This window comes from Setaria viridis, chromosome 7 (genome assembly GCF_005286985.2).
Source record: "Setaria viridis chromosome 7, Setaria_viridis_v4.0, whole genome shotgun sequence".
Taxonomy (NCBI): domain Eukaryota; kingdom Viridiplantae; phylum Streptophyta; class Magnoliopsida; order Poales; family Poaceae; genus Setaria; species Setaria viridis.
The window spans coordinates 16,712,580-16,721,480 of record NC_048269.2 but is presented as its reverse complement, the minus strand read 5'-3'; the positions used below and the strand labels follow the sequence as shown (position 1 = coordinate 16,721,480).

General features: G+C 47.3%; 1 non-coding gene across 1 annotated transcript; it reads right to left on the bottom strand.

Moving 5' to 3' along the window:
- Positions 1-2,947: 2,947 nt before the first annotated feature.
- On the bottom strand, positions 2,948-3,082 carry LOC117866079 (small nucleolar RNA Z247). Its single transcript, XR_004642772.1, has one exon. It is a non-coding gene; the product is annotated as a small nucleolar RNA Z247 (small nucleolar RNA).
- Positions 3,083-8,901: the final 5,819 nt, after the last annotated feature.

Here is an 8,901-nt window from a genome sequence, read left to right as displayed (position 1 = left end):
AGGGGTCGGACGAACAGAAGGGTCGGACGAGGCGGACAAGGGGTCGGACGAACAGAAGGGTCGGACGAGGCGGACAAGGGGTCGGACGAACAGAAGGGTCGGACGAGGCGGACAAGGGGTCGGACGAACAGAAGGGTCGGACGAGGCGGACAAGGGGTCAGCAGCTTACCTTCGTCTTACAAGGAAAGCTTGGGGTCGGGAAGAGCAGGTTCGGGCGGAGGAACTGGAATACTAAGGCTTGCGGCAGAGATGTCCGGCGGTGCTCCGGCGGCGGTGGTGCTTCTTGTGGATCACAAGTAAGCTCGTACGCAGCACGAAGGAGCAAGCGGCTGGGTGGATTGGGGGAAACAGTGTGGAGCGGAGAGGAGAGTTCCTCAGGGACTTAGTGTGGTGGCGCTGGGAGCTCGAACAGGGAGCAAGAGAAATGGCGGGAGGGTAGCGATGGCGAAGGGGACTCCGGCGGGGCTCGCGCATTCCCTTTTATAGCGGCGCGGGAGTGAGAAGGGGAGCGGCGCGAAGGCCGGGGAAGAAGCAATGGAGTGCTTTGCCCAGGCGGCGATTGAGCGACGAGGGCGGTGGAGCAAGACTTCGGGGATGACGCCGGCGGTCATTGGGCTTTGGCGTCAGGGCGGCGCAGGCGCGGGTTTGCCGGTGGTTGAGATTTGGCTGAGGCAGGCGTCGTCGTGCGGTGGAGCTGATGGAAGTGACCGGGAAAACGACGCTAGGATCGAGGGCGCACAGGTGAGAAGACAGGCGGCTGCGGGCGCGCGAGCGAGCGCGGAGCAACAGATTGTCGGGCGGCTTCTGACAGGGCGGGAAAAGGAGCTGTCGCTGCCGTGGTCGGGGTTGGCGGAGGAGGAATCGTCGTGTAGCGAAGACCGGACGACGCGACTGTGGCGAGGTGACGGAAAAGACGGGCGACATCAGGCTCTGCGGCCGGGATCTGGCGATGTGATGATGGGCGCGGGCGGCGAGGTGCTGCAGAAAGGTTGCAGAGGGGCTTCCGCTGCGATTGGGGAGGAGGGCGCGAGAATCCATTTGGTCGTGGGCTGAAGACGAGGCGGAGCGGCGGACGTCGGAGGAGTTGAGCCACGCGGTGGGGGAACTCTGAAGCGAGCATGCAACTCGAGTGCACCTGTCGCGGGGGATCTGGGGAAAAGATCTCGTGGGTCCACCGGTCAGATTGAAGGGAGGTGTTGGGGGATGACTCAGAAAGATCCGGCGGGTGAGTTGGGGTCGGCGGGGTCGGAACTGGAGGCCAGCAGAGAGGGGTCGGGTCTCAGGGGTCAGGACCGGTTGGGAGGTTGAACACTTAGGCTTGGAAAACTAAGACAGGTGATCAGGGGCTCGAATTAAGATTAACTCGGAAGATTTGGGATCAGTCGTCACATATAGATGCGACAAGTGGAAATAACAAGGCACTTGAAGCCTTTGTGTTGAGAGCTATTGCCAAGAAAAGCACAGTGGATAGATCGAAAAGATAATTTGCGATTGTTGTAAGGTCTTAAATTTAGCCAACAGGCACATCCAAAGATGCGCAAGGAGCTACAGTCTGGCTGTTCCTTGAGCAGCCATACCACTGGAGTACAAAATTGATCACCTTGCTAGGAAGAAGGTTAATGAGATATGTGGTAGTAAGGAAAGCTTGATCCCAAAATTTTAATGGCATACTTGCATTGGCAAGGAGAGCTAGACCAACTTCAACAATATGTCTATGCTTTCTCTCGGCTGTGCCATTTTGTTGATGAGCATGGGGGTAGGAACTCTATGCGTGATGCCTATGCACTAGAAGAGTTTAATTTTTCATATTCACCTCTCCAATCACTTTGCATGGAAACAATTTTCCTATCAAATTTTTCTTTCTACTAGATTTTGAAAGTCTTTAAAGACTTGAAACACATTTGATTTTTTTCTCAAGAGATAGATCTAAGTATATTTGTTAAAGTCATTGATAAAGCTCACATAATATGTGTGCCAGCCAACCGAAGGAGGAGCAAGTCCCCAAACATCAAAGTAAACCAAATCAAGAGGAGCACTCGAAATTTTATTTGATACAGAATAAGGAAGTTGATAACTTTTAGCCAATTGGCAAGAGTCACAAACCGACTCTAAACTTGTATCACTATCACAAGGCAAATTATTCAATCTAAGGACCTTCTCAAACAATAGGAAAAGCTGGATGACCTAATCTACTATGCCACCTAGATGTGGATGGCTTATTGGCGACATGAACTTGTCTACTTGGACCTCCTCTTGCTGATGGCGACCCTAGGGGATAGAGGCCACCTTTGTATCTACCTTGATGGAGTATTCTCTTCGTTTCCTGGTCCTTGATAAAAAAAAGAGTTTGGATGACATTCAAGAAATGCATTATTGTTTAGAGCTAGTTTGTGGACAGAAATGAGATTTTTACTAGCACTAGGAACATGAAGAATATTGTTTAGATGGAGATCTCTTGATAGGGTATGTAAAATTGTATGCCCAATGTTACTAATTTTCATACCTAATCCGCTGGCAGTGTGGACTTGATCCCATCCTGTGTACTTGTCACGGATGATTAGCTTCCCCAACTCGCTAGTGACATGATCTGTGGCGCCGCTATCTGCATACCACTTGGAGTCATAGCCATATCTTGCTGATGTCGCCTTTGCCACCTTGGTGTGCTGTTGTTGTTCATCATCATCATAGTGGTACCAACATCTGTTGGCTTTATGTCCCACCTTCTTGGAGATCTGACAAACAGGTTTGGAACAATGTCTATCTTGCCTTGGAGCATTTGCCCCTTGATGACCACCTTGATGGCCACGGGCCTAACATTGACCTCCTCTTCCACTGTTGCCACGACCTTGGCTATCCTTGTTGCCACGACCGCGACCACGTCCACAACCTGCAATGTTAGCTGAAGACTTGTATTGTCCATCCTCTTGATACATCTCAAGCCGCAGGGCATAGGCAATTAGTTGAGAGTACAGATCGCTCAGCGAACACAATCAGCGTGCCCAAGAATTGACGATTCAAGAGGATTGTACTCAAAATCAAGGCCATTCATGATATTTATAATCATCTCATCATCTTCAATTTTCTTACCAACCGCGACGAGTTCATCTCTGATCACCATCATCTTGTTGAAGTAGGCCATGGAGGTCATGCTTCCCTTCTTGGTGTTAGTGAGTTGCATGCACAGGTTAGCTACCCGCGCCCTGGAGTGTGTTGCAAATCTTGTCTAGAGCACCTCCCAGGCTTCTGCTGCTGTAGTGGCATCGGTAACATGCGCTAGCATATCCTTGGTGAGCAAGTTCAACAAGTAGCTGAGAACTTGCTCATCTTTGGTCACCCATACGTCGCACCCAGGATTGGGCACGACCTCCTTCTTGTCGGCCTTCTCAACCTCTAGGGTTTTGGCCGGCTCCGGGATAGTCCCTTCAAGGTACCCCATGAGCTGCACGTATGGCGGGAAGGAACCATGCCTTCTAGAGAAGGAAGTTATCCCCAGCGAGCTTCTCGACGACCGGCGGTCCGAGCTGAGCCACTGGCAAGGAGGATGATGCCATGAGGAGGATAGTAGATGTATTTGGAAGAAGTGGCTCCGATTACCATGTAAAGTAGTTGGAACCATGATTGCTTAACTCAGCACATCACGGGTTGCGTGTTTATAGAGGGCTATGAACCGACCCTGAGAGATTACATGACGAGGTTGTTGGCCCTGGTTTGGTTGCATGAGATTACAAGCTTGAGAGAAGAAAGAATCTAACTCTATCTCTAAGTATATCTATAACCAAACCAGGATACAACTACCAAGAGAATCTGAACTAATCTAACACGCGCAACTATGGTGCATTGCTTGGTTGTCTCCTACTGGCTAGGGCTGCTATAGTTTAATTTGGCCCGTTACCGGCAGCGTGGAAGAGAAAAAGAGATGATGTTGATGTTTATAAAAAAAGAACAGAGACGATGTTTTGCTTTGGGTTGATCCAAAAGAAAGACAATAAGAAATTAAACAAGTTGTGTCGGTGGTGGTAGCGGGAGAGATGGAGGCATTGGATCGCTTGTGTCAGGAGTGGAGGAGCTTCAGATTGAGAGATTAGCAGCAGATAAGGGCTTTTGGGAGTGCATCCAGTGGCTTTTTGCCACCAGAGATGGAGTAGCCAGGCATAGTTGGGAAGCGAGAAGAGGCACTTGCGTAGAAGAATGACGGGGATTGAAAAGCTGAAATAAAGGAAGAAGAAAGAGAGGCAACCGCACAGTTTCAATCAAACATCACATATTACATGCCCTAAAAGGTAAAAAAATGAGCACTTGATACATAGCATAACTCCATTTTCTTGTGTGGTGTCTTTATTTTCACCATTTTTTTTTACTTTTTTAGTTTTACTATGGCATCTTTTGCAATGCCTATAACTCTAAAGATTCAAACGGCTTTTTCTGAATAGGTGTGAATGGAAATGATGGCGTCCCACCACCTCCATTAGAGCAAGTACATTGCTAACACGTAAGCGGTCTCATATGACGTCTCATGCAGTGCCACGTAGGATTTTTGATGATGTGGAGGAGAGAGAGCGAGGAGAGAGAAAGAGGTTGTTGTTTCGCGAAACAACCATCTCATGAACTAAATTTTAGGACTACAAGACAACTCAACAACCATTGTACGAGTTATTATTGCCATGCAACTCATAATATTTCCTTTTTCACATGCACAAATTAAAGAATTATATAACTCTACCAGACAACTTATAAGACAACCCATTGTACGGGTTGTCTATTGAGTCGTCTCAAGATTACGTGTCAATACATGAGACTGCCTATCAGACAGCGCATCCTTAGAGCAAGTACATTGCTACACCTCAGTGGTCTCATAGGTTGTCTCATGCAGTGACACGTAGGATTTTTGCTGATGTGGAGGAGAGAGGGTAAGGAGAGATAAAGAGGTCGTTGTTTCACAAAATAACTGCCTATAAGCTAAATTTTAGAACTATGAGACGACTACCACACCATTGTACGAGTTGTGGTTGCCATACAACTCACAATATTTCTTTTTTTTATATGCACAAATTACGGAAATAGAATTGCTACGAGACAACTTAAACAGACAATCCATTGTATAGTTTATTTGTTAAGTTATCTCAAGATTACGTGTCAATGTACGAGATCGTCTATTAGACAACACCAATATATTTCCTTAACATCTTTACTCTAAAATCTAAAAACATGATAACTATGCAACCCCAAATTAAACCTAGTTGCCGTCGTAGTTAGAGTCATATCGCTCAAAGTATTGAAGGCCAACGGGAGCCTCTGCCTAATGTTCAGGAATGAAGGTCGAGCACCTGTCACACGCCGCTGGTGAGATGTTGCATTCTCTCCACGCGCTGTCAAATCAGAATTGCCGGGGATTTATCCTTTTTTTATTTTTTTCCTGGAAACAGACGCCCAATCAAAGGTGTTATCCGTCCGAAAAATCAAACTCTCCTGACGTGCGTGCGTAGCGGTGGGCCAGTGCTTCCGCCACTTACTGCGATTTTCACTATGCCATTGCCGATTTGCTCCGCTGCCTGCCGACGTTAAACACACTTGAGCTCTGTTCGCTTGAGCTTATCAGCCAGCTTATCAGTCACAGAACAGTGTTTTTCTCTCACAACAAATCAGCCGTTTCAGCTTTTCAGCCGGCTTATAAGTTCAGCCGAACAGACCCTTGCTTCCCACTGTAATGGCACATTCCCCAACTGTAGGCGCGGCAAAGCGCGCCCATTATCCTAGTTTTGTTCACACCTATTCAAATGAAAGTCACCGGAATCATTAGAGTTACCGGCACGGATTGATCTCTAACGTGAACAGGAAAGTCACGGATGACTTTCCCCTCTTGGATGCTATCCATTGCCCATCCAACAGCTGCCGAAGCCATCATCCTTTTTAAGTACAATCATTCAGTCCAGCTTATCAGCCCAAACAAGGCCCAATTCGGGAGTGAGATAGGAAACGGTATTTAATAAAGACATTTTACTTTAGTATTGCAAGTGTAAACAAGCATTTTACTAAGTATTTTGCACACTTCCATGACCCAAATAACCAAAATAATCGTAACCATGGACACTACTACCTTCAGATGGGTTTATGGCTTTTCACGGCTAATTGTTGGTTTTTAATGGAGATTCTATTGGTGTGAAAATCTCAAACTTGGGTCCTATTTGTGGAGAGTCTATAGGCATAAAAACTCTATTGCTAACTGTACAATTTCATCTTATGTTGTAGTGGCTTTTGGTGGAAATTACTTTGGTTATTTGGATGAGAGAACTGTTCAAAATACTTAAGTAAAATGCTTGTTTAATTCTTCAATTAATTTTTTGGCAGGTAATTCTTCAAGTATTAAGTGAAATGTTCGCTTCAAAAAAATTATTAAGTGAAATGTCTCGGTTAGATATTGTTTCTTGTCTCACTTCCGAATTAGGTCTTATTTGGACTAATAATTACAATTGGGCCAATTGGGCAGCCGTTGGATGGAAATGGATCGGACGGCCTTCAGGAGGGGGGAAGTCACTACTTCATCATGTCAGAGAATCCGTGCCAGGCATCATTGGCGGGGGAGCAGCCATGGATGGGATCTAAGGCACGGACGTGTAATTGACAATCCCATGAATATAACTAGACTATCGCAGTGGCGATGGCAAGACATAGGTGCTAGAGACAGGGAAGAGACTGGCAGCAGGGCCAAGGGTAGAGAGCAACATATAGGAGCAGAGGAATGAAAAGCAATGGCTGCCTCACAGTCACTGGGAAGAGAAAAGATGGCCGGAGGTTGAAGACACGCACGCATGAGCTGTTGGATCTTTATTTGGCAATGATGGGAGTATTAGCATCTCACCGTAATGTTATAGAAGGTCAAACACATGAAAAAAAAATCTATTTTTGACTATCCAACTATTGTCTTCGTTTGAGTTTGGCCATTCAATTTCAAAACTAGAAATTTTGGACCACCTACCTATCAAAATCATTCATAATTAGTTGACCATCTAGCTATTTTGAGGAATGATTTTGCTAACGTAGATGACACGTGACACTGAACCCACATGCTAGGTACTTTTTTTTCCTTGACTCCTCTTCTCAAGCTCCACAGCCCCGCCGGTCGCCTGCCCCTCCTCACCCGCAGGGCCGCCGCGAGCACGATCGGCAGAAACTGAAGGTACCAGGCTACCAGGAGGTTCAGGCGGAGGTTGTCACGATCTGACGGTGGGAGGTCCGTCCGATCCAGCCAGTTCTTTTTTTTGAACGAATGGGCATGAGACAGTGCCTATTTCATTGATAGAGTAGGTTATTACATAAGTGTTTCAAAGATGTCACTCCTACGCGATTACTCTCTAGATGAAAAACTCGCTAAAGCTTTTGCCCCTGCTAAAATCCATGTACCTGCTTCCTCCTTGATTTTGGTCAGCAGTGAGGGTGCTGCCATCTCTTGATGGTTGAAAATTCGCCTATTCCGCTCCTTCCAGATTTCCCATATAATCAACAGCGCCATAGAGCATGTTCCTTTACGAGGGGCTTCGGTCCTTGTAGTCATGTTCATCCACCATTCCATGGCATTGTCGGTTGGGGGCCATTCCGAGGGTTGTAGGTTTGGTTGCGACGTCCAAGTGGTCACTAGGCTCCATATTCGCTTAGTGTATCTGCACTCAGCCACTAAGTGGTGGGCCGTCTCCTGTTGTATACGGCATAAGGGGCATGCAGGGGAGTGAGGCCATCCTCTTTGCGCAAGTTGATCGGCGGTCCATACGCGGTTTTGGAGGATCAGCCATGCGAAGAACTTGCACTTTGGGGGTGCCCAGCAGTACCATATTGTTTTGTAGTGTGGTGCATAAGTGGATCCCAGGAACTGCGCCTTGTATGCCGATGCCGCTGAATATTTTCCGTTGGACGTGAATTTCCATCGAATTGTGTCTTCCTGTTGTGGTTGCAGCTGCACCATTGTTGCTAGACGCCAAAGTGTTACAAATTCTTGGAGGTGCCGCGTTGTCAGTCCTTCGTGAATGTTTATGTCCGACACCCAGGTATTGTCATATAAGGCTTCTTCTAGTTTTCTATTCTTTCCCCTGGATAGCACATATATGTTGGGCGCAATGTCCTTTGGCCTAGCTCCTTGCCCCCAGGCTGAATGCCAGAAGCTTGTTTTGCGTCCATTACCCACTGTGATCGTTGTGCAAGCCGCGAACAGGCGATGATCGGAGTCGTCACATGGTGTCCCCGTTCCAATCCATGTTTTTTGCGGTGACTCCCACTCGTGCCAAATCCATCGCAGTCTCAACGCTCTAGCGAATTTGTGGAGGTTTAGCACTCCTAACCTGCCATTTTCTTTTGGTAAGCAGGATTTGATCCAATTAACCTTGCATTTGCCGCCTGTAAGCGTTTTGTCTCCGGCCCAGAGGAATCGTTTCCTTATTTTGTCTAGTTCGTCTAATACTTCGGTTGGTGCTTTTATGATGGTTAGCAGGTATAATGGCTGCGCGGAAAGCACCGCTTTGGTGAGGCAGGCCCATCTTGCTTGGGTGAGGTTGCGACTGTGCCATCCGGAGAACTTCTGTGCTCTTTATCCATTAGGGGGATCCAGCCAGTTCTTAATTTGTCGTACGCGAGATCGGCAGTTGCACGAGGATCTGAACGGGGGCACACAGGGCAATATAGTATCAGGTAGCACGTGAGCATATATATATCACAGCGGAGAGACGTGACGATGGACGCATGTCGACGCGGTTGAGTACTGACCTCTGTAAGACTCGGTTGGGAACACGTGGCCTCTACGTATGTTGTGTTGTCGCCTTCTGCTAATGCATTCGCCTGCATGGCGAAGCACTCGATTAGCAAACAATGGTAACAAGAAGAAAAGGCATGTTAGCTCTTAGCGCCATTTGTATTGTA